This window comes from Uranotaenia lowii, chromosome 3 (genome assembly GCF_029784155.1).
Source record: "Uranotaenia lowii strain MFRU-FL chromosome 3, ASM2978415v1, whole genome shotgun sequence".
Classification (NCBI taxonomy): domain Eukaryota; kingdom Metazoa; phylum Arthropoda; class Insecta; order Diptera; family Culicidae; genus Uranotaenia; species Uranotaenia lowii.
The window spans coordinates 75,729,694-75,756,218 of record NC_073693.1 but is presented as its reverse complement, the minus strand read 5'-3'; positions in this window follow the sequence as shown (position 1 = coordinate 75,756,218).

Below are 26,525 nucleotides of genomic sequence, written 5' to 3'. Positions count from 1 at the left end.
CATAGAAATTCCAGCGTTTGCGAGTATTTTGTAACGGTTTTTTGCCGCTTGGGGGGGGTGATCACCCCGATCACCCCCCCATAGGACCGCGCCTGATTTAACCCGATAGGCCCATTTAGGAAACCTTTCCCCTACGCGTCTGTTCTCCATGTCAGGGGCGGCGTGCGGAGTGCAACAACGTCCTGGTGGTGTTCGGGACCCAAAACAGCAACATCACGACGGTCCTGTGCCTGTGACTACAAAAAGCATAAGCAACGAACAACGAACAACAAATTTCGGATGGAAATCGGCAAAGACCCACGCGACGAAAAGGGACTAGCGATTGGAAACTTGGAACATGGAACTGCCGATCTCTAAATTTTGTGGGCAGTACCCACGTGCTCTCCAACGAATTGAAGAGCCGCAAATTCGACATCGTAGCGCTGCAGGAGGTATGCTGGAAGGGCTCCACGGTACGAACGTATCCAGATGGTCGTGCCATCTACCAGAGCTGCGGCAACACACACGAGCTTGGAACAGCTTTTATAGTGATGGGAAAGATGCAAAAGCGCGTGATCGGGTGGTGGCCGATTAACTCACAAATGTGCCGGTTAAGAATCAAGGGCCGGTTCTTCAACATCAGCATCATCAACGTGCACAGCCCTCACCTCGGAAGTACCGGTGACGACAAAGACGAATTTTACGCGCAGCTGGAGCGTGAATACGACCGTTGCCCAAAACATGATATCAAGATCGTCATCGGGGACAATTGGGAGGTTCAGTGCGCACCAGCTGACCAACGAAAACGGCCTCAGACTTATTGATTTCGCCGCCTCCAAACGAATGGCCGTACGTAGTACCTTTTTCCAGCACCGCCTCCCACACAAGTACACCACGTTTTGATTGACAGCCGGCACTTCTCGGACATCATCGACGTCAGATCCTGTCGAGGCGCCAACATCGAGTCAGATCACTATCTGGTGATGGTGATGATGCGCCCAAAACTCTCCGTAGTGAACAACACACGAAACCGGCGCTCGCCTCGGTTAAATATCGCACGACTGAAGCAACCTGAGGTCGCGGCAGACTACGCGCAATGACGAGCTTGACGAAGCCCCTCCCGAGAACTGTTGGGATACCATCAAGACGGCCATCAACAGTGCTGCGGAGAACGCCATCGGTTATGTGGGGCGAACTCGACGGAACGACTGGTTCGACGAGGAGTGTAGGAGGTTGATGGACAAAGAGAATGCCGCCGGGCGGCAGTAGTGCAAAGAGGCACCCGTCGAAATGTGGAAAATAACCGACAGCGGAAGAGGCAGTGAGTCCGAATTTTCCAGGAGAAAAAGTGCCGCCTGGAGGAGGAGGAGCTCGAGGAGCTGGAGCAGCTGCATCGATCCCAAGAAACACGAAAGTTCTATCAAAAACTCAACGCATCCCGCAAAAGCTTCGTGCCGCAAGCCGAAATGTGCCAGGATAAGGACGGGGGCATCCTGACGGACAATCGTGAGGTGATCAAAAGGTGGAAGCAGCACTTTGATGAAAACCTGAACGGCGCACATGCAGGAGATCAAGACGGTGTGGGGGAAGGTACATCGCCGTAGTAGCCAACGACGTAGAGGAGCCAATCCCAACGATGAGTGAAGTCAAGGAAGCCATTCGCCAGCTGAATAGAAACAAGTCGGCTGGGAAGGATGGCATCACAGCTGAACTCATCAAAATGGGCCCGGACAAGTTGGCCGATTGCCTACACCGGTTGATGGTCCGGATCTGGGACATAGAACAGCTACCGGAAGAGTGGAAGAAGGGGGTAATATGCCCCATCTACAAGAAGGGTGACAAATTGGACTGTGAGAACTACCGAGCGATCGCTGTCCTCAATGCCGCCTACAAAATGTTGACCTGAAGTCTATTCCGACGCCTAACGCCACAAGCAAACAGATTCGTGGGAAGTCATAAGGCCGGCTTCATGGAGGGACGGTCTACGACGGACCAGATATCCACATTACGGCAAATCCTCCAAAAATGCCGGGAACACCAAGTCCCTACGCACCATCTATTCATCGACCTCAAAGCCGCATACGACACGATCGACCGTAACGAGCTATGGAAAATCATGGACGAGAACAGCTTTTTCAGGAAGCTGATCAGACTGATCAAGGCGACGATGGATGGAACGCAGTGCTGTGTGCGAATTTCGGGTGAATTGTCCAGCTCATTCGAATCGCGCAGAGGGCTTCGACAAGTCGATGGTCTATCCTGCATGATGTTCAACGTGGCGCTAGAAGGTGCTATTCGACGAGTGGTGGGTGCAATGCAGGGCACGATTTTCATCAGATACAGTCAACTTAGCTGCTTTGCCGATGACATTGATATAGTCGGCAGATCATCTGCGGCGGTGGAAGAGATCTACCGCAAACTGAAACGCGAGGCAGGAAGGATTGGGTTAATGATGAATACGTCCAGCATTCCAGCTTTCCTCCATCGTCTGTTCGGCTGGAATAATTGCATCTGCGATATCAGCTGCCTCCACCTAGTCTCTATCGTCCTTCGGAGTGATGACCAGCACTTCGTGTCCTCTTTTGCCGACAATTCGCTTTGGACGAATCTTTCTATCCGAGGCTGGGGCCTTGTGAATTTTGCTATGCTCCTTTGGGAGAACATTTGAAGCAAAATATAAATTGCATTTCTTGCATGTACGCTCCTTGATACGCTTGAAAACAGTCGGGCAGTAGGAGTCAAAAGCTACATGTTCAGACTAGATTGAATTAGGCATAGTTTAGCTCAATTTAGATTTTTTTTCGATATTTAATTGAAGCTACGTAGCTTTACTTGAACCCCTACCCTCCCTCTCGTCACACATCGTCACACAAAGTCAAACCCCCCCCCCTCCCACACAAATGCTACGTCATTTATGGATGTTCCCTAATAACAAGGTCACAATCGACGGCGACAAGCTGGAGATAGTAATAGACTTTGTCTATCTCGGCTCACTGGTGACCTCGGACAATGACACCAGTCGTGAGATCCAGCGGAGAATGATCAGCGAAAGTCGTGCCTATTATGGACTTCACAAGAATATGCGGTTGAAAAGAATAAGCCCCGCACAAAGTGTAACCTGTACATAACGCTCGTTATACCGATTGTCCTCTACGGACGCGAGACGTGGATATTGATCGAAGAGGACTTGCGCACACTTGGAGTATTCGAGCGACGAGTGTTAGGAACCATCTTTGGCGGCGTACAGGAAAACAGAATGTGAAGGCAAAATATGATCCACGAGCTCGTTAAAAAACATAATTCCGAATTTCAGCGACTGATGGTAAATTTGTTTCAATCTGTAATTTTATAACTCAAAGACCTTTTTCTATTAATCCACCAGGAAAATAATACTTCAAATGGCCTGGATTCGACCAGACCGAACTGAACGCCAATTTGAAAAAAATTGAGATATCTATTGCAGCGGATGCAAAACATGATAAACTATCTGTCCAATGAAAATCAGAACATATGTCCTATTTTTTCTGATTTTATTAGAAAATTTCAATGTTGCAGACAGTGGAAATGGCAAAAATGCGTTGCGCCAAAGTGAACTGAGAGCACCCTTAGAGGTAAAGACAAAAAGTCTGTTTCGGTCATGAAAACTGATTTTGTGCGAAATAATCTTATGTGTGTTGGTTTTTTCGATTAAAAACAGTTCTTAGACTCGTCACAAATTAATATCTGATAAATAAAATGATAAAAAACGTTCCCGTGGCTAAAAACTTTATATTTCGGATTGTAAGCATTTGTAAAAATTTCGCTCCGCCAGACTGAACCGAATCCCTTGAGTTTTGTTTTCCAATTTACTCAAGGGGATGTTAGAACTTTTAACATTTAACGATAAAAGATACTTTATTTTATTGCTTACTGTCGTTCAGAACGCAACCGGTAAGTAACATTCAAAGATATTCAGGATTTCTAAAGTGCGAAATTTGTATGGCTCGGTTCACTCTGGCTCAACGAAAAAAAACATTTTCCAAGCATCAGCCATACTCGTTGGGTGCTGCTCGTAAAGCGCCTATTAGTAGGCTCCTACGTTTAGAACAAATCACCCAGGCAAATGTTAGCACATGGCAATTTTTTAAACATTTTGGTTCGACCAGAGTGAACTGGGTGCAAACATATTGCTATTAAAATTCAGTTTTCGGCTTATTGTGTCATCAGTAATCGACCAGTATAGCCTCGACGGCTTTATAAGAGTCTTAATGTGATGGCAAGATGATTAAATGACATATCTTATAAAATGGTATCAATTGGTAGGGCTGTGAACTTTGAACTCGATTTTCTCGAAATCAAGTTTATGGCGTTCAGTTCGGTCTGGTCGCATCCCGACCAAATGTCCTGACAGTGAGAGGCTTTACCATACTCTTGACCTAGGTTAGGTTCATCCGGAAGACATCGGGAACGCGAACACGAAATGATTGCGACCAGACTTGTAAACCATCGACATTTTCTCTGACAGTCGCACAGCTTGCTTTAATCATACCGTTTTTTTTATCACCTGGAGGCAAACCAGAGGCAACCTAGGTTCGCTCTAACTGCTGTCATTGTGCTCATTTATTGCTCTAGACTCTAGAGGCAACCTAGGTTCGCTCGAAAAACGGACGGAGTCGCCCTGACAAGAAAGTCAGTTTTGCGAGAAGTTCACCAATACTCTCAACGTTGTTGTCAAAACATCAAACAGCTGGTTTTGGATGAAGGCGAAACAGTTGAAATAATGAACGGGAAAATGATTATTGCCGCGATTTTGAACCTCTCAGCCAAGCAAAATCGTACTTTCTGCTGCCCAGTGCAATCCGGACACGAAAAAAGGCAATCCGGATGTGAAGAACCAAGTGAAGAAATCCAGAAGGGAGAACAAAATGACAGCTGCATGTAAACATTGCGCTCGTTCTCACGCACACCTACGTATGGAATAACTCTAAACCCGAAAGTCGTTTTTTTATTCGGACGGTTTCAGGGCCAAATCCCGAATCAAAAAAAAATACGCCATCAGTTTCATTGTTCGTGCAGTCGACTACCATCAGATGAAACGACATGCATTCCTCTTTGTGTGATTGTCGAACCAAATTTCGTGTCTTAGTACACGAGAGTGATAATTTGATGGTCAAACGACCAGAATTCCCAACAGTTGACGACGTCGCCTATCTCTTTCACGCAGCAGAACCTACAGACTCAACTGCAAATGCAATCCTTTCTATTCATTCTCTCCTGTGGAAAAAAAAATCCGTCGCTCTGTTGCGCTGGGTGATGTTTGGATGTATTGGTCGAGCAATGTGGAATGATTATTTATTTACGCATAAAGAATTAAAGTCAAACGAATAACCACTACAAAGATCAATATTCCATTTGACATTTTTAGACTCTCCGATCAAACGATTGAGCTCTCCGTGATTGTCAAGAACGATGTGCATGTTGTGTACAGTGTTGCCACATCCAAATCTGTACCGTTCATCGAAAAAATCCATTTAATCTGTACTGAAATCTCAAAAATCTATACCGAAGAAAACAAAGGTGTATTCAATGTGTTGAAATGCGAAGATTTTGTTTCCTTATTTTTAATGTTTATAAAAGATAGATACATTATTGCACATAGTAGGTAAAGTTTTTTAGTTAAACAATTTTTGTGAAACCCATTTTTATCATTTTTTATTTTCTCTCTTAAAAAAACTGACATTAAAAAAAAAATCATTACATACACTTTCTAAAGTTCATGATATTTATACATAGTTTTATTAAAACGATTTTTGAGCGTCATATAATACAACATTTTTCGTTCTGCCATTTAATCTCAAATAACTTTAACTTTTCTTTCTAATGATAGCGTCCAATGTGTTAACACTCAGACGATTACGGACTTTCGTTTTATTGGCATTTTCTTGCGACAAAATGCACTCAACCACTGCTGACGAGAGGGGGATTATAATCAGATTTTTTTTTTATTTGTAGCAAATTTAGAAATCTAATTGGTCCATCGTCTACTTCCCAGTAAGGAATTCAAATCGTCAGAATAATAAAGGCCAACTTTTGACTTGTTTTCTAAAATGTTTTCATTCTTATTTAATTTTTGGCATTTCGGCGAGTTGTGAAAATTCAAGGTAGAATATTTAGAAAGAACATGAAAGTATTATAGGTGGAAAGATCAAAGCTAGAGCGCTTTGGGTAGAAGAAATTGAATAGTTGGTGAAAATGAGAGCAGGGCTTTCGTTTTGTGAACAGCTTTTGAACTACTTGCGTGATTCTTTGCCGCGCGCCTTTTCAATGTTGATAGGAAGCGATGAAGAAACCCATCGCATTCCTACCCACCCCAAAGCGCTCTAGCTTTGATCTTTCCACCTATAATACTTTCATGTTCTTTCTAAATATTCTACCTTGAATTTTCACAACTCGCCGAAATGCCAAAAATTAAATAAGAATATATCCCAGCGGCGATTAAAATAAGATAACAAAATGTTTTCAATAAACCAAAATGTAGAAACTTTTTTTAGTTTTTAAAAGTCAAAAATCTGTACAAATCTGTACCAAATTTTGAACTATCACACCAGCAGTTGGGAAAAATTGAGCATTCACCATTCAACCGTCTCCAGCAAGGGGCTGAAAAAAAAGAAAATTTTCGAACTGACATTTCAGTACCGCACTGACGGTTTAGTACAAAATGCCATTGAAATAAAAGGGGAACTGACGTTCTAGTTCCAAAAAGTCAGTATCTACGGTCCGTTTGTACGTGATTTGACAGTAGCTTCAGTCCTTTGGTCTCCAGAGTGTTGAACCGGTTCCAGAAGCGGTTGACGTTGGACCACCGCAAAGGAGCTAGAAGAAAACCGGGATCGGAGAACAAAAGACGGAGGGAGAGGTAAAGCGGATGATGAAAGCAAATTCCAACGTCTCAAGCTGTGATTTGGCTCAATAGATCGGCATGTCGCATAGAGCTACGTCCAGAATGCAAAGAAAAGAGCTGGTCTACATATATACATACTAGATATATAACTTCCGCTATAAGCGGCAACAATCGACGGCTTAAACTCAGGCACGGAAGTTCTACAAGGAAGATGCTGACAAAAAATGACTGCTGTGTGATGGACGACGAAACGTATATAAAAGGCAATTTTATGCAAATTCCGGGGTTGGAGTTTTATACCGACAAGAGCAATTTTGGTGTGGACGGCAAATTTAAGGAGAACAAAATGTCGAAGTTCGCCTCTAAATATCTCGTTTGACAGGCCATCTGCTCTTGTGGACTGAGGAGTGAGCATTTCGTGACAAAGAGCACAGTCAATGGCGAGATCTACAAATCTGAGTGCCTTGAGAATCGCCTTTTGCCGTTCTTGCAGCAGCTCCGCTATTTTGGCCACATTTGGCATCATGCCACTATTCTAAAATTGGTATGAGACCAATATTGTCCATTTTGTTTCAAAGGACATGAGTCCGCCAAACTGTACAGAGCTGCGCCCGCTGGAGCAGTACTGTGCAATAATGAAGCAGGAACTTCGGAAGAGCAAGAAGACAGTCAAAGACGAAAAGCACATGTTAAGAAAAAGGGGAAAATACTGAGAAACTAGTACGGACACACTGTTGACACTGATGACACTGTTAAGACTTTGATGGAAGACATCAATCGAAAATGCGTTCAATTTTACACCCAAGGCTCCCTCGATTTGCTTTTCTTTTGATTTTTGAAGTTATTACATGTATTAAACTACCTTTAAATTTTGGTTTGATTCTAAACGTTATAAGAAAATCTTCATGACATTTTAGGTGTCGCAATAATTTTCTGTTCGCCGTTTAGTTTTAGAAATTCGAACATTTGCTGGAATTTTGTAACGGTTGTTTGGCGTTTGGCGATCACCCCGATCACCCTCCTTTGATATGTGATGATATTGCTTTTAAATAAATTATACCCGCTCATTTTCACCAACTTTCATTTCTTCTAATTTTCTAACCATCTATACAATTTCATAATCTTAAGAGATCCCTACTTAAAAAACATCACTTTTCACCGATAAGGCCGATAAATTGTATAACAAAGATTAATTACGGTGACAATTTTTTTTTATAATTTCTCAACTTTTCACAAAATTCTTAAAGTTTTATTTTTTTCACCTTAAGATTTATCGAATAGTTCGAAGGAGGTTACAAAAGAAGCATTTGATACTTGATCTAGCCTAACTAGACAGTTTTTTTTACCAAGTAATCGGGCTGATGTGATGAAACTACATACCTACTACAGCTAACTCTTGAGTATGATTTCATTTTACTTCAAAACTGCATCATTGAAAATTTTCTATTGGAATAATGAAGATCTCTTCCTTTTAAGGGGAAATTATTGTTTCATGAAGAGATGCAGCAAACATTTTTGTAGAAATGTTTATCAATAACTTTGTTATTGTTAAATTAAATCCATTTGAAATAATTTAATTCCTGTTTGATTTCATATTTCCAGCCACGTTTGATTCCTTAATCTACATAAATAATTCATCGCTCCCGATTTTCCTCGTATGTCATTCAAACCAGAATCGGCCATTTATTTTCGTTCCACGGGTGTTTATTCCGGCATCGAGAAAACGTTCAACTTTATTAGTACCCCACTAAACAATTGGTCCCTCAAGTGGTCCGTTTCTGGGTTCCTTTTTTTTTTTTTGGTGCGCAAATAATTGTAAGCCATAAATTATCGCCGCACACAACTTTCATTGAGCGCAAGGGGTAATCAAAAAGCTGTAAAACTATTTGCTAACCCACTGACCGACCGCTTGGTTGCTTGTTTGTTGGCCAGAGTTTAGTGCAACACTTTTTGTATATAGTTACCGTGTTACTGGTGCGTTAAGGTGTGTCATTTTTTCTAGACAACGAACAATTCTTTTATACTGCAGTACGTGCTTTCGCAGTTCCATATTAGCTGAATAAAGGATTCCCTGAGAGTTTCTTCACATTTTTCGTATCAAGTACCCAACATGAAAAATGAGAAGGAAATTTTTGTGGAAAATTTATATGTCCATTTTTTGGAACATAAAAGTATCAAAAAAAAAATAAAAAACAACAAAATATTAGACGTACATAGATACAAGTTTTTAGAACACTGTTTGACTTAAACTTTTACATAAAAATGACACACCTTAAAACAATCATGATTTGGTCAATTTACCGGCTTCAGAGTTTGACATTCGGCTTGTGTTAGTTTAGAACTGGACTGTTTTGTTTTAATTTTAATTTTTTTTCTGTTTGCGTTGACAGTTTTTTTGCCGCAAATTGCAGGGGCCCTGCGCTTACAAAACGCCATCCACAAGCGCAGGTCAGTTCCTTATTGATCGGCGAGTTTGCGCCACCTAGGCGGACAAATTTGCAATCTAGGTGGTTTGGTTGTCATTTTTTGGTCTCTCTCTCTAGTAGCCAACTGTGAAAAAAAAGACACCCACGCGCACTTTGGACGTTACCCGTTGTTAGCTGGAAACTAGCCCGGGGATTGACATTTTATTGAGTACGAATGGTAAAATGTACGGCGAATGAAACCGGTTACTGATTGTGTGTGCGATGCAGATTGGTTTTTTGCATCTGTGCACACGGTAAATGATGGCGATCCTGACCTTGCCTATATGCGATAGTTTGAATTCAATTTCACTTCGACAGCGGCGTTATATTTAATTTATTAATTTATTGTAGCGTTTTTGTTGCCCCTGTTTGCTGTCTCTCGTTAGGGTGAAATAATAAAATGAATTACTAATCGAGCTTTGCTATTACATCAATTTTCAGCCTGCGGGAATATGAATTTGAATGTCATGAATAATGACATGTCATTTTCAGGGCAGTCTATTTTCAATGTATGAATTTTTTGTTTAATTTCAATTTTTCGTGTACAGAAACCGTTGAAAAAGCAGCTCTGAGCACGTTTGGAACATTGATATGCTGAAAAATCTAGTTAAATGCTTATGAATATGGATCTTATTTCTGAATGAAAAAAAAACAAATAAAAGTTGGTTTAACAATGGATTTTGATTTTGTTAAGTTTTTTTTTTCATTTTTGATGCTTTCTATAGGACACTCGATCATTATCAAAGATAAGGATCAGGATCCAGAATTATTATTTAAACAGGACACTGTTATCTGGGATCAGGATCCAGGGTGAGAAAACGGTATCGGGGTTCAAGCTCCAGAATCAGGATTCAGAACGAGGAATCAAGAATCTGGAATCAGGGTCAGAATCGAGATCCGGTATCAGGGTTTAGGGTCAAGATTCAGGTTCAGAATCCAGGATCAGGATCCAGAACCAAATTCCAGAGTAAGGATCTAGAATTCACAATCCAGGATCCACACTCAGCATCAATTATTCATAATCTGGAATCAAAGTGAGTATTCGGGATCATACTCAGGGATCAGGATTTAAAATCCAAATTCTGTTTCAAGACCCAAGAACAAGTATTAAGGATTCGGAAGCTAGATCCAAGATCCAGATCTATGTTCAAAATTTGAATCCCAAAAGATTCCGGGATCAGAATGGGAAATCCGATTTGGAATTGAATATCAGAAGTTCGGAATTCCAAGCATACATGCACATAATTTGATAAATTGCAGAACTAACAAGGTTATTAAAACGCGTAGAAACGTTCGCATTAAACTTACAAAAATAGCTTTTAGCTACAGCAATAGAAGCGATTAAACTGAAATTACTAGATTCCAACTATGTATTTTCGTTTCTTACATTTCGTCTACAACAGAAAACAAAAAAAAACTCTTGCACAAAACCAATAAGTCACGCTATAGGCCTCGAGGTGAGTGGACTTCGAAAGTCGCACTTGATTTCGAATAAGTCAAGAGAAGAAGAAAGAAATAAACTTGATCGAGTTTAAGTTCCACCCATTCATCGTAAATCAGTTCGAATTGATGACAAATTAAATCGCCAGAACAAAAATATTTACAACTTTTTGACAAAACATTTTTGAACAATTTTATTGTTCGCCCGATGGGAATCATGAAAATCGCTCATAATAAAAATTCATTCGATAGCGACGAAAAATGTCATTTAAATAAACAACTTGAGTATGTTATATTTTTTTTTTTAACGCTGTGTCCTTATCTAGATTGGAGTTCGGAAATTAAATCCAAGATAAAGTTCTAGATCAGTATCAAGGTTCAGGATTTGAATGCAGGAGCAGGAACCAGAATCTGTAAAGATCTGACATTAGGTTTAGGATCTGGTATCAGAATCTGGGATCAGGATCGAGGATTAATGTTCAGGATCCAGGATCCAGGATCCATGTCCAATATCCTGGATCAAAATTTTGATTTGGGTTAAACATCACAGATCACAATCAGGATTAGGCTCAGTATCAGAGTCCGAGATGAGATTGTGGAATAGAAAATTATAGATTCAGGATCAGTACTCAGGATCGGGCTCATGAATTCAAATACCATGGTCAGGCTATGAATCCGGGATCAGGACATCAAATAAATTTAAGTGAAGAAAATTTTCGTTAAAGAGAACTAACTTACTACATCAGAGAGATTTCCAACCATGCTTAAAAATGAAAAGCAAAGTAAAGAAAAACTGGTGAAACACCTAAAAAGATGTGCATCGTATGATAATATTCAAGATAGGGGAAAATTTTTGAAAATTCCATAAATTATAGAAGACATAGATTTTTATAAAATAACATCTTTGTCGTATGAAAGTTATCAGTTTCTAGCATTTTCAATGAAATTAGAGGAAAGTATTGCCTGAGAAACAGTAATTTTGCACAGTTTGAGGTTCAGCAATTTTGACAACAGATATGAGAAAATCGTTTACTCCAATGTTTGGAAAACAGATGCCTGCTCATTAGAGTGCCTCAAATGACCCGACTTTTGAAAAAGTTATGTGCTGCAGGCTAAAACTGATCCTAGGCCTAGTACAAGATCCCATGCCAAATTCGGGCCAGATCGGATCACGCGAAGGGGTCGCTCAACTAGCCTGAAGTTTATATGGTACTAGCTGACCCGGTAAACTTCGTTTGAACTCCTAAAGTATAAATCGCAATAAATGTTTAATTTCATCTACAGGTATCTTACTGCATTCTTATGGAAATCGTAACAAATAAAGTTGAATTTGTATTGGGACCCCCCTTTCATAAAAAGTGAGATTCTTGAAACTATTATACAAACCATCTCTGACCCAAAAAACCCTCGGATACCAAATTTCACTTCATTTTATGAAAGTTTAATGGCATTGCGGTGAACTTGATACTACGAAGATTCTTGATAGAAGAATTAAAGATTGAAATTAAATGACGGATAGACAAAGCAGATGCTTAATAGAAGAAAATTGAAAGATGTTGAAAATGAGCCAAGAGCATATTTTATGGAAAGCTTCAAAGGTGCGTTCTAGACCCTTTGTCCCACATCAATCGAATGGCTGAGAGAAGTAATAGCGAGAGGCGCAATTACGTTCACCCATACATCCAACCCGATGGATTGGTAAAGCACGTGCTTCCCAATCGGACAAAAAGTCTAGACCGCATGGCTCTGGTGAAGCTTCCCTTTTGCTGAACCAGTTCAAGCGATGTGTTATTGGTTGTTTCGGATTCCGTTTTTATCGGCAGCGCTACTTATTGTTTTCACGCAAGTACCGTAAACGTCCCTACTTTTGCCAACTATTTAATTTTTTTTTTTTTTTTTTTGAACTGTATTTCGAAATATTTACCCCTTATTTAAACCCCCCAAAGCCAAATGATTTTATTCTTTTTAACGAATAGTCACCGTTGATTATTATTTTATGAAAGTTTAATGGCATTGCGGTGAACTTGATACTACGAAGATTCTTGATAGAAGAATTAAAGATTGAAATTAAATGACGGATAGACAAAGCAGATGCTTAATAGAAGAAAATTGAAAGATGTTGAAAATGAGCCAAGAGCATATTTTATGGAAAGCTTCAAAGGTGCGTTCTAGACCCTTTGTCCCACATCAATCGAATGGCTGAGAGAAGTAATAGCGAGAGGCGCAATTACGTTCACCCATACATCCAACCCGATGGATTGGTAAAGCACGTGCTTCCCAATCGGACAGCACGTGCTGGATTGGGAAGCACGTGCTTTACCAATCCATCGGGTTGGATGTATGGGTGAACGTAATTGCGCCTCTCGCTATTACTTCTCTCAGCCATTCGATTGATGTGGGACAAAGGGTCTAGAACGCACCTTTGAAGCTTTCCATAAAATATGCTCTTGGCTCATTTTCAACATCTTTCAATTTTCTTCTATTAAGCATCTGCTTTGTCTATCCGTCATTTAATTTCAATCTTTAATTCTTCTATCAAGAATCTTCGTAGTATCAAGTTCACCGCAATGCCATTAAACTTTCATAAAATAATAATCAACGGTGACTATTCGTTAAAAAGAATAAAATCATTTGGCTTTGGGGGGTTTAAATAAGGGGTAAATATTTCGAAATACAGTTCAAAAAAAAAAAAAAAAAAAATAAATAGTTGGCAAAAGTAGGGACGTTTACGGTACTTGCGTGAAAACAATAAGTAGCGCTGCCGATAAAAACGGAATCCGAAACAACCAATAACACATCGCTTGAACTGGTTCAGCAAAAGGGAAGCTTCACCAGAGCCATGCGGTCTAGACTTTTTGTCCGATTGGGAAGCACGTGCTTTACCAATCCATCGGGTTGGATGTATGGGTGAACGTAATTGCGCCTCTCGCTATTACTTCTCTCAGCCATTCGATTGATGTGGGACAAAGGGTCTAGAACGCACCTTTGAAGCTTTCCATAAAATATGCTCTTGGCTCATTTTCAACATCTTTCAATTTTCTTCTATTAAGCATCTGCTTTGTCTATCCGTCATTTAATTTCAATCTTTAATTCTTCTATCAAGAATCTTCGTAGTATCAAGTTCACCGCAATGCCATTAAACTTTCATAAAATAATAATCAACGGTGACTATTCGTTAAAAAGAATAAAATCATTTGGCTTTGGGGGGTTTAAATAAGGGGTAAATATTTCGAAATACAGTTCAAAAAAAAAAAAAAAAAATTAAATAGTTGGCAAAAGTAGGGACGTTTACGGTACTTGCGTGAAAACAATAAGTAGCGCTGCCGATAAAAACGGAATCCGAAACAACCAATAACACATCGCTTGAACTGGTTCAGCAAAAGGGAAGCTTCACCAGAGCCATGCGGTCTAGACTTTTTGTCCGATTGGGAAGCACGTGCTTTACCAATCCATCGGGTTGGATGTATGGGTGAACGTAATTGCGCCTCTCGCTATTACTTCTCTCAGCCATTCGATTGATGTGGGACAAAGGGTCTAGAACGCACCTTTGAAGCTTTCCATAAAATATGCTCTTGGCTCATTTTCATCATCTTTCAATTTTCTTCTATTAAGCATCTGCTTTGTCTATCCGTCATTTAATTTCAATCTTTAATTCTTCTATCAAGAATCTTCGTAGTATCAAGTTCACCGCAATGCCATTAAACTTTCATAAAATAATAATCAACGGTGACTATTCGTTAAAAAGAATAAAATCATTTGGCTTTGGGGGGTTTAAATAAGGGGTAAATATTTCGAAATACAGTTCAAAAAAAAAAAAAAAAAAATTAAATAGTTGGCAAAAGTAGGGACGTTTACGGTACTTGCGTGAAAACAATAAGTAGCGCTGCCGATAAAAACGGAATCCGAAACAACCAATAACACATCGCTTGAACTGGTTCAGCAAAAGGGAAGCTTCACCAGAGCCATGCGGTCTAGACTTTTTGTCCGATTGGGAAGCACGTGCTTTACCAATCCATCGGGTTGGATGTATGGGTGAACGTAATTGCGCCTCTCGCTATTACTTCTCTCAGCCATTCGATTGATGTGGGACAAAGGGTCTAGAACGCACCTTTGAAGCTTTCCATAAAATATGCTCTTGGCTCATTTTCAACATCTTTCAATTTTCTTCTATTAAGCATCTGCTTTGTCTATCCGTCATTTAATTTCAATCTTTAATTCTTCTATCAAGAATCTTCGTAGTATCAAGTTCACCGCAATGCCATTAAACTTTCATAAAATAATAATCAACGGTGACTATTCGTTAAAAAGAACAAATTTCACTTCATTCCGACCGACCATTCATACGTGATGTTGTTACAAAGAAAATGCCTCCATTTTTATATATAAGAAGATGTGAAGAGATAACTTTGTATGGGGACTCTCCTTTCATAAAAAGTGAGATTCTTGAAACTATTATACAAACCATCTCTGACTCAAAAAACCCTCGGACACCGAATTTCACTGCATTCCGACCGACCATTCATACGTGATGTTGTTACAAAGAAAATGCCTCCATTTTTATATATAAGATTTTGAGACATTTTGTTCGGGAGAAACATGAAAAACCAGTTTTTCATCAATAGCTTTAATTCCCTTCGGTCGATTTCTTTTGAAACGGTTCCGTATACTATCCTTTTTTTTCAAAAAATATTTTTTTCATGAGATGTTTTTGAATGTGATTCTAATCAGATTTTTTTTTATCAAATTGTTATTCTAAATGTGACGAAAGTTTCATTCGATGCCCTCAAAGCCAGAATGGTATAAGTGCAAAAAGGATCGGTTAAAGATTAAATGATTAAAACACAGAATCAGTTATCATTGGAATAAAAAATCAGATAAGGAATCCAAATGAGTTTAGTACCTTAAACAAAGATCCTGAATTGTCAAAATTCCGAAAAATTATGAAACCGAACCTCAGTAACTGAAGAAACAACACAAGACTTGAAAATCCCAATGAATTGAATCTGGAAGAGGATAAGATTAAGATCATAGAAATATTCATTTTAAAAAAATCACTCAACGATACTAGCAACTCAACTATCAAATCGTTATGATGATAATTTGAGAATGATCATTTGGAAAATGATAGGGAGGGAAAAGTGTTTAGAATTTATAAACCAATGACAATTTCAATAAAAATGATTGGAAGGTGAAAAGTTATTATAATACGCGGTATTAACCCGGATACTGCCCGGGAAAAATTCTGGAATGTCTATCATAAAGCGAAATTAGCTGCTATTTTAGAGAAGTAAACCATAACTTGGCAACTTAACGTAACTACAAACAATAATGTTGTGCAAGACGTTTAAATGTAGTGAAAATGAGGGGATATGGGGGGGTGGATAATTCAAATTTAATTAGAAATAATCACAATACCAAAATTCACCAAAAACAAGCAAATGGATTTTCAAAACCATTTACTTACTTAGGACCATCACTCAAACTCAGCAAAAAAAAAAAATTGGAACAATTCAAAATTTTTAGGAATAAATTTCGCATCAATAGAATTTCCAGCAAGTTATTAATATTTTTTTTCAAAATTATGTTCCTTATCCTGTGCATGATATTTTCTGCAAAAAAAATTCCAAAAATGAATGCGAGTTCAAAGTTTTGAATAAAACCACAAATTTAAACCTTCAGAGATCATTGTACTGAAAAAGAAAACAACACTTGATTAAAAAAAATCCGAATTTTTGAATATATCACAGACCAGTAACGAGCCTATGAAATGTCACGATTGGAATTTTATTTAAACTGCATTTAATAATAAAACTTAAGCGTTGCTCTTTCGAATTATGTTTTGAACTTTTTATAGATTCATTAAAAGATCATGATCAATTAAAAAAAGATGAGTTAGAATAATACAAATAAGTAAAAATTTTATAAATTGTTAAGCACTCTAATGTTGTGAGGGGACATACGCACAGTGATTCAAACCCCCAAAAATCTGGAAAAAAAATCCATTTCTATAGTCAGCAATAACCAAAATTTTTGTGTAGGATTAGAATCTCCAATATGCATGGAACGTTTCTATGTATGAAGATATTTTCTGGAACTTTTCTTACACTTCCATGGAACAAAAAAGAACGACAACTTAAACACAAAAATAAAAAATGGAATTTTTATTCTTGACACCGAACAATTAAAAAAAGGCATCTACAGTTAGTGAAATAAGAACAGTATCACTATGCGTTTTGCTTAATAAAATATGAATGATTGAAAATCACGAACATTTTCTTCTACAGTGTGTTCTGAATTGTTCAACGGATAAATCAAGCATATTGTACTTTTTTTTTGACGTAGTAATTCTCGTTGAGGACCAAAAATGTGAAAAAGAGGTGAGATTTTCAACAAAAACAAAATTATTTTTAAAAATTTACTATGCAAAAGTGAATTATCATGCTTCTACGAGTTATTTGAATGGATAACTGCATCTTAAGGAGTTTTCTAGAATTCCAAACGTTTTCAAAGGTTTTAAAAGGGGGTTTTAAGAGAGGCCTCTCTAGTGTTAAAGAATTTGATCTTTGAGCTGTCATTATCCACCAAATTTCTAACTATCTTCATTTAAATGACGTGAAATGATGAAACATACATTCGGAATTTATTTTTAATAAAAAAAAGATTGGAAATCAAAAACTTAGATTTTTTTTATAAACCTCACTTATTCCAGTTTCAAGTCTTAGATGGCAGCACTATCTTGCAGTTAAAACCAAGTGAAGTCTCAATTTTGATTTTCCAGGTTTATTTAGGCCCATATTCATCATTTTCAGGTATTTTCTCATCACAGTTTTGTGGAAATTCACGCTGCAGAAAGCTTTTCCGGATTTGCAAAAGAATCAGCAGCACAAGAATATTCAACCGCCAAAATTCCTGCTCATCTCAGCTTCCGCTTCAATTGCAAATCATACCAATAATACTGATAGCCGTCTGGGCTTTCAAGCTCCGTCGCAAAGTACAACATTATTCTAATAATCGGTTCAAAAATTCACCTTGAGTGACCTTGGTGCAATTCTATTTTTTTTTATTTTTTTGATTAAGTGATCTTAGAATTTCCAAGGCGTTCACACGGTATCATGTACTTATTTCTTGATCAAAATCATCCAGCACACTTAAATTAATCCCGGTTATTCAAAAATGAGCATGAATTTGCTTAAATTGCATGATACTGCTGGCATCTATGACTTAAAACTAGAGAAATAGTGTTTGACTATTAAAAAACATTAGTAATTTTGAACTCCAATCTGTTTTCTGGATTCAAATTCAGCTCAAATCTATGTTTCATTATTTTGCATCATACTTTTGAGTGTCAATGAAGAAATCAAGCAGTTTGATAAAGGATTATAGCTCAAATATCAAATTCCTTAACGCAAGAGGAGCATCTCCTAAAACTCACTTTTAATACCTTCGAAAACCTTTGTGTTCCGGATCGTCCCAACAAATTCGATCTTGTCGAAGTGGACTGTATTAATAACAGTTGGGGCGACCGGGGGAACACTTCAATAGCACAATAAACTGTCTGTTACTGCACTTGAGGGCTTGATTTAGGCAGCCCAATTAACCTCTTCAGTTCACTAGAGGTGATATTTCTCACTTGCAGGAGATTCTTCGGATGTAATCACTTAAAAACGACCGATTTGGGGAAACTTTACTTTATTCCCAATTACTTGCGATACCGACGGGGTGATGATTAATTTGGAGGCGATGTTGATAGGTTGGAGGTTTGTACGAACTGATTTTTATTGGTTTATGCTGGCTGGATAACTCACCACTCACCAATTATCAAATCGCTTGGTGTGGCTCTTGCTTTATAGCAGCTCATTAATACCGTTCCACAACACTTTGGAATTCTTGAAAACTCGTTAAAATGCAGTTGTCCATTCAAATAATTTGTAGAAGCATTATCATTCACTTTTACACAGTAAATTTTTAAAAATAATCTTGTTTAAAAAAAAAAAACTCAAGTGGTATTATTCCTATTTTTTCACATTTTTGGTCCTCAACGCCAATTGCTACGTCAAAAAAAGTTAACTTATGCTTGATTTATCCGTTAAACAATTCAGAACAAACTGTAAAAGAAAATCTTCGTGATTTTCAATCATTCATATTCTTAGAGCAAGTTCACTGGTGTTGGTAAAAAGTAGTAGAAATTTAGACACTTACGGCACATTTTGAAAATTTTGCCTTGTAAAAACACTTTCATGATCTAGTTTTTTTTACAACACGTGTTGTATTTTCGCATGCTGTGATGCAAAAAATAGCAATATTTCTATCACATATGGCTGAAAAAGAAACAGTGTTGTAAAAAAATACAACGCCCCAAGATCTTGAAAACATTTGTGCATGGTAAAATTTTCAAAATGTCAAAATTTCTACCACTTTTTCCCAACACCAGTGAACTTGCTCTTACAAGCAAAACACATAGTGATCCTACTATTCTTAATTTGCTCACTATATATTTTTTAAAATTCATAGATGTCTATAACGAAGTGATAAATAGTAATCTATTTGAAAAACATCCTCTTTGTCATAATTTTTTAAAGTTTCACTTTGTTAAGATACCAAAATTTGATGATAAGTAAAGTAAGATTTATTCTGTTTATTTATTTTTCGGAAGCAAAAATAAAGCTTGCGCTGCCGCTCGCCATGGTAAATTATATTCCGTTGAATAGGTGGAAGCCTCAACAAAAACATATCTTACAATCAGCTGCTAGTTTTTGCTTTATTTTGAAAACGATAGCAAAGAGTGGAACGCTGTATGGATAAAATTTTTTAAAGTATTTATACAAAGACAATCAAGCAAAGTTTGCTTCAATTTATGTGCAAATTTACCATAAAATACAAGCTTTAACACTCATTCAACAAACATAGAGGAATTTCGAAGCCCTTACTTAATTTTAACAAAAATATTCATACATAATCAAAAAATGCACAAATTTCCAGTATAAAGCTCAAAACCTGTTTTTACATTTATAGAAAAAGTAGCAAACTTAGAATTTTTTTTCAACTTTTTTTTCATTTTTTCATACAATCTTTAGCAAAAATGCTTTTATTGATTTTTGCAACTTATTTTTATTTTGAAGTACTGTGAAACGGTGGAAATTATGTATTTCTTCTTAAAACTAAGATTTAAAAGCTTCCAAAAAGATAAGGTTTTCAGAACCGGAAAATTCTGAATTGAAAAACAAAAGCCAATTTTTTAAATGGTTTATCTATAAACATCGATTAGATTATTTAAAAATAAAAAAAAAGATTTGATTTGAAAATTGAACCATTGTATGAAGATGAAAAAAAAATTTTTTTTAACACTTTAGAAGGCAATTTGTTGAATGAAAACTTTTATTATGTTTATAATTTCGACCGGTAAAATGTTTTTAAATTTTAATTTTTTGCTTTTTACGGTCTTGGATCTCAATCAAACAACTTATATTTCGGAAAATAAGTTGTTTGATTGAGATCCAAGACCGTAAAAAGCCAAAAATTAAAATTTAAAAACTTTTATTATTCTAGAAACTTTTTCAGAATTTAAATGATAACCCAAGAGAATCGCATTCTAAAATTTCTTTTTGATGATTGATTTAATATGTGTTGGCGTCCTAATCTCGAATCTTTTGTCAGATTTGTCTATTACCTCGTTTTTGGTGATACGAAGTTAAAATAAATTAAAATTGAAGAAGTTTTAAATCAAACCAATCATTACATATCATACAATTACTTTCCAGTTGGTCCAAACATTTCGAGCTACTTTTGGCGTTTTGCTCATTCTCAGTGGACCTTAAAATAAAATTTATTAATTTCGATTATAGTCGTTTTACCATCTATATGGCATTCGCGACTTTATCAACGTTGCAGTTGGCGGATCGTTATTGAAAAACTTATCCAGTACAACTGAGTTCGATGTTTACTCTTGAGCTCTAACTCGCGGACATCGGCTCAGGAGGCAGCATACTTGCCTACTGAGCTATATCTCAAGCCCTCTTTAAAACGAAGATGGTTAAAATCGTAACAAATCGTATTAAAAAAAATTCCAAAATGAAATCCAGGATCAGCAGTCAAAATATGCAATTTATGTTTAAAATCCAAGATTCCAAGATTATTTCGAATTCCTCAGCAGGATTAAGAACTAGATAAGAATCAAAAATTAGGAACTGGGACTGAGGTCAACAATCAGGATCAGGATTCAAGTTCAAATCAAGCTGAATCAAGATAAGTTTATAGTCCTAGATTAGGAGCCGGAAGAGCTGTATATCAAAATAAAGTCCAGAGTTTGAAATCGTAAACAAGGACCAGGTCAAGGATGCAAGATCTAATTCTGGGATAGAGGCCCAGTATTTAGGATCCAGAATTAGAATCAAGAACTAAAATCTAAATAAAGTTTGGAAGCTGGGTTTTGATCTTGTTTTGAATCAGGTTGGAATAAAATTTTGATCTGGATTCGAATTTAAATCTTAATCCAATTATAGATTTAAGATCACCCTTGAAAATTTTTGTACACGAAACTGTTGAAGAGTAGAAATGTCCCAAACTTGATTCAAATAACGAGTAGATGAAGGAGATTGATATAACCGCAACCGAAATGGCAGAACACGATGATTCCCAAGTAACCAAAACCTGTGTCAAAAAAGATCAAAAACAGCTTGTCTATTTAAAATATTTATCAATGATTTAAAGAAATACTTTAACTTTTTTATATAATCTCTTTTTTATCTTTGCACACTTTTTTCAGTCATGTTTTGATTTATTTTTTTTTCCACAGAAGCAAAACCTTTGCAAAATCATGATATTTTACACAAACTCTCCTAGAAAGAGCAATTGGAATCTGGTTGGAACCTGTTCATGAGTAGACATCTCGAAGAATTTGATACCTTAAATCCGGTTTTAACATAAATTTTTTTGTCCATCAGAACACATCTGTCATATTGCGTAACAACCGGATGCACAGATTGCGATCTTTGGAACTGCTCACTATTAGTTAATAACTTGGTGTCTACTTGTCAGGCAACACTTTTTTCCTGCTGGAAATGGATGTTTTGCATTATTTAAGGAGTCTGCATTCAGTTATCCCCAATAACCATAGACTTTTTACCATATTTAAGATCAAAGGTTCCATTCCGATGCTTGATTTGAACTTCGTGTGGATTCTAGAGTGGCTCCTTATACTTCTTAACCATTTGGTCTGAAAAAAAAATGAGAAAAAATCAACAGTTCATGAGCTTACAAGTCAACAATGAAGAATTTTCGAGGCGCAAAATGCGTAAAAGAAGCAAATTTGTGCAAAATTATTTTTATCATGTCATTTTGCATTGTGAATATCTCAAACACACGTTAACTCAAAAATCTATCAAAAATAGGCAAGATAGTCCTTTTTATAACCAACACAACGCTACTAAAGTTTTGCATGTCCAAGATCTATTAACGTAGCTATCATCGAAATAAAGTGCCCAGATACTAAATGATCATAGCCTTATTTGATAAAGCATAGTGTCACTTCAAAATATCTTGATTATGTCTTTCTAAATTTTATGGTAACACGCTTTCATCAAAACATATTAGATCAATGAAATGATTCGAATAGTGAGACAATTTTAATTTTTTAAATTTTGATCAATGGAGTTCTTTTCTGATTCTTTTTTATTAACGTACATCCACATATATATAATTTTATTTTTGTCCGTCTCTCTGTTCCCTATGGACTCGAAAACCACAGAACCGATCAATGTGAAATTTTTTATGCAAGAGTTTTTGGGGTCGGAGATGGTTTCTAAAAGTTGGAGAAGGAGGGGAGGTGTGACACAATTCGAACAATTTTCAGAAAATACTGAACCGATCTACGTTAAGTTTTGCGTGAAGCCGATTTCAAGATCGGGAATGGTTTTTATAATACTTTCAAAAGTCTCCGAATCCCAAAAGAAGGGACTCCCATACTAAATTAACGTAAATTTAACAAAATTTGAACGATTTTAGGAAACTACGAACCGATCAACGTGAAATTGGATGTGCAGCCGTTTTCCGGGATTTTTTTTTCTAAAATACCTTCAAACCCTTCCAAACTCAAAAAGGGAGTCCCCCGTACAAAATTAACAAATATTGACAAAAGTTTTACAATCCTCGAAAGATGTTTGTTAAAAACTGATAAACGTAAGTGTTTTGACATAATTATATGTTCGATTGAATTGACACATAATTAAAAACTAAACTTGATGTATATTGCTAAGAGAACAATGGACCAAGTTGGTAAAAATCCTCTATAATCTAAAATATAGAATATAGAATAAATGATATATTGTATTGATAGACGTTTCCCATTTTCAATAATAAAGACTTTCGTATTTAATAAATGTAACATAAATATCATCAACAAAACCAATGTTTCAGTGTTTTCATAAAATTTTGCATACTTTTTATTGTGTTTAATTTTGCTAGTATTTAAATATTCCTTCCGTTTCTAAAAAGGGCGTTTTTTTTATTTATAGGGTTTATTAATTGAAGATTCCTCCTTATTTTTTTTCTAAAGGATGACGCCTTCAACCTACAAACCTTCAAGTTTAGTTTGGACTCAAGACAATCTAGAAGCTTCGATGGTATGACAAATAGTTCGCTTTGAATAATAATGATATTTAATTTAAAGGAAGTTTTTTTGGATTATAATAATTTTACAAACTTTATTATCTGCATGGAAGGAGTAGCAAAGCACACCGGGTCAGCTAGTTTTAAAAGCTTCAAAAACTACAAATCTCAAAGCTAAAGAAAAGAAAACTTTTTGAAGTCACAAAGAAATATATGTGGCGCACCTGTGAAACTCAAGCGACCTTCACTTCCCGGTTTCGACAGACGTTTGAAATATGGATTGTCTGTCCGGGTGGAATAAAAACCAATGTTCCTAGTAGCTTCCTTCTAACTTACTGATTCCTCGATCCTTTCTTCTCTAGCCAGAATTAACCAAGTCAACCAGCCAGAAGAAGCAGACAAGGTGATAACAATCGCGACACGACGAAAATCATATCCGAGACGAAAGCAAGACGATGTCTCACTGTCTCAGATGATATCTTTTACCAGGTAGAAGCTACTCATAGGAAATTGCTTGATTCTGGCACCTTCAGATGGGGATGAGAGCGCACTTGATAGTGTACAGGTGACAATGAATAAATAGCTGGGGGAGAGGTTGCGGTAAATAGTCTGGAATATTTGGGGAACCGTAGGGTGGATATATTCTTCATCAGGCATTTTATTCAATTAATTGACAAAACTATCTTTCTCTTCAACTGGAAAACTTCTAATTGAAATTTCCTATCGAAATTTTAAATTTCGTTCATAAACGACATGTTATCCTTTAGAAGAATACACACAATTGGCAGTCTTCACTCCCTTCCACTATTCATTCATTAGATCATCGAATCAACATTCAAACAGAATGTCATCCAATTTTTGAATTAAACTAATTAATTCATGCAACAACAACTAACTCAATTACCGTTCCACCCTACACAGAGCAAAAAGAAGCAAAAGCGGTGCAGTAAAATGCTTTGCCAAACACCCCGGCTGGAACCCCGACAGTCAGAAAACGCGAGGACCTAGCTAAAGCTCGCAATTTCGCCGCAGACGCGCCAAAACGACAACAACAACGCTGACGACGACTACGAATCCACAAGAATGACGAAGACGCAGCAGCAGCACAGCGCCGTCACTACCTCAACGAACACCAAATTGGAGTGGTCGGGATCTCCGCCCAAAAATGGCGCAGCTCAGCTTTCATACTCAGTCGTCGTTTCTTTTGGTTGGTTCCTTTATTTTCGATTTTCATTTCCCTCCAGTTGGGTAGCATAAGCAGCAGTCTAAGTTTTGCAGACGGTTTTCCCATAAATGTGCGAGTTTCAGCAGTTAACCGTAAAGCTTCCTTCCATCCTTCTTTCGATTCACTTCGGTTCAGAAAAGTTGACAGCCGCGTAGAAACCTACATAAAGGACGTATAGAAGGGCGGCCAGGATGCAACCGGGAGGAATGTTTAAAGGGTTTAGAACTAGAATGTTACAACTGCTGCAGTTTGGGGGTTGGCAGGCAGACAGACAGACAGACTTATTGTGCAGCCATGTGGTGGTGGCAAATCTTCGGGAAAATTTATACACGGAAACCGGAGACCGGGAGTCTGCCAGGCTCTCAGCTCGATTTGATTTCGGTGCGAGGCACTGTTGAAAGATTCGAAAAAAAAATTAACTTGATTTGACAAAATTCCATGATTTTCTTAGTACTTATCCTCAGAAATTAGAGTGGATGGATTTGGAGGTAGAACGCTCGCGTTAAAAGAATCTTAAACCGCATAATGCAGAGGGGAGATGAGGGCATAATGAGCACCCGAGGCATAATGAGAACTACGCTTTTCTACGAAAGTGCGTATTTTCTTAAATAAATTTTCATGAGGTTTTGTTTCGTACTTCCTATAGTATTAATTTTTCACAAAAAAAGGAATCTCCTTAACATCTTTACAGAGATATTTAAAAAAAAACTAGCTTGGTTCTAAAGTTACGAAAATATTATAATTTTTGAGCACCACGAAATAAGCTTCTATGATCTTAAAAAAACCTTGATCAATAATGTACGCACTGCAACATGATGTACACATTGTTTCTCAATTTTTACCATCATAAAATTTTTGATTTTTCACTTTTATCAATTTTAAAACACGTTTTTACTTAAATTTGTTGACTAGGGGCATATAGAGCACCATATTATCGAGGCATAATGAGCATTTTCTGCCGTAGAATCTAGCAGCGAATTAAAATTGATTTAAAGCGCCACACCTTGACTAGTTTTTATCCGACAATTTAGCCTATTGGTAAGGTGTCGGAGAGGTAATCAAAAGACTAGAGTTAGATTTCTGTTCGAGGTGATTTTTTTTTCATTCACAATTCATGATCGATTTTTTTATTGTTACATTATACGGCTAGTAGCATCATCCTCCGAACAAAGCACTTAATGTATGAGCGTGCGTGAATTGTTTGTATTCTACAAACAGACCTAGATTATTTTGTTATTGCTTTGTTTGATGAATCTACGACTCACCTGACTTCATCGAATTGAATTCGCTGCTAGATTCCCCACCAAAAACGCACATCTTGCTCTGATTAATGGTGCTCATACTGCCTCAGGGGGGGTTCTCATTATGCCTCCACAGTGGCTGGTTTTCAGCTTTTGGCAAATTTTTTTAAAATGCATTTTTTAACGTTTTCATCAAGTTTTTCACGTTTCAGCCCGTTAGGGAATAGGCTTTTCAAGTGTCTGAACACGAAACAATAATGTAACCTCCATATTATAGCTATTTTCTATGGTTAAATAACCGTTTTCCTTAAGGTGGCCATTATGCCCCCATCTCCCCTACTATTGTTTTAAAAATATATTTTCAGAATCTGAAATACCTCGGAAACGTTGGAAATGACACATTCCATAAGCTACTGTCGCTTAAAAGTGATATTTTCCCATTATTGAATAAAAAATTTACGACTTAATTCACGAAGCACTTAAGAGAATCTTTCTTAAGAATTTTTTAACCTTTTTTTTTATTTTTAAAGGCAATGGAAAGTGTGAGAAAAACACGAGAACCAATGAAGCAAAAAACATAAGCCGTAAATGTCCAAAAAATTTCCAAAAAATATATAACGGCTCACCGACGGGACTTGAAACCGCAATTTCCGATTCAGTACATCGGCGCGTTAGCCAATTACACCAAAGTG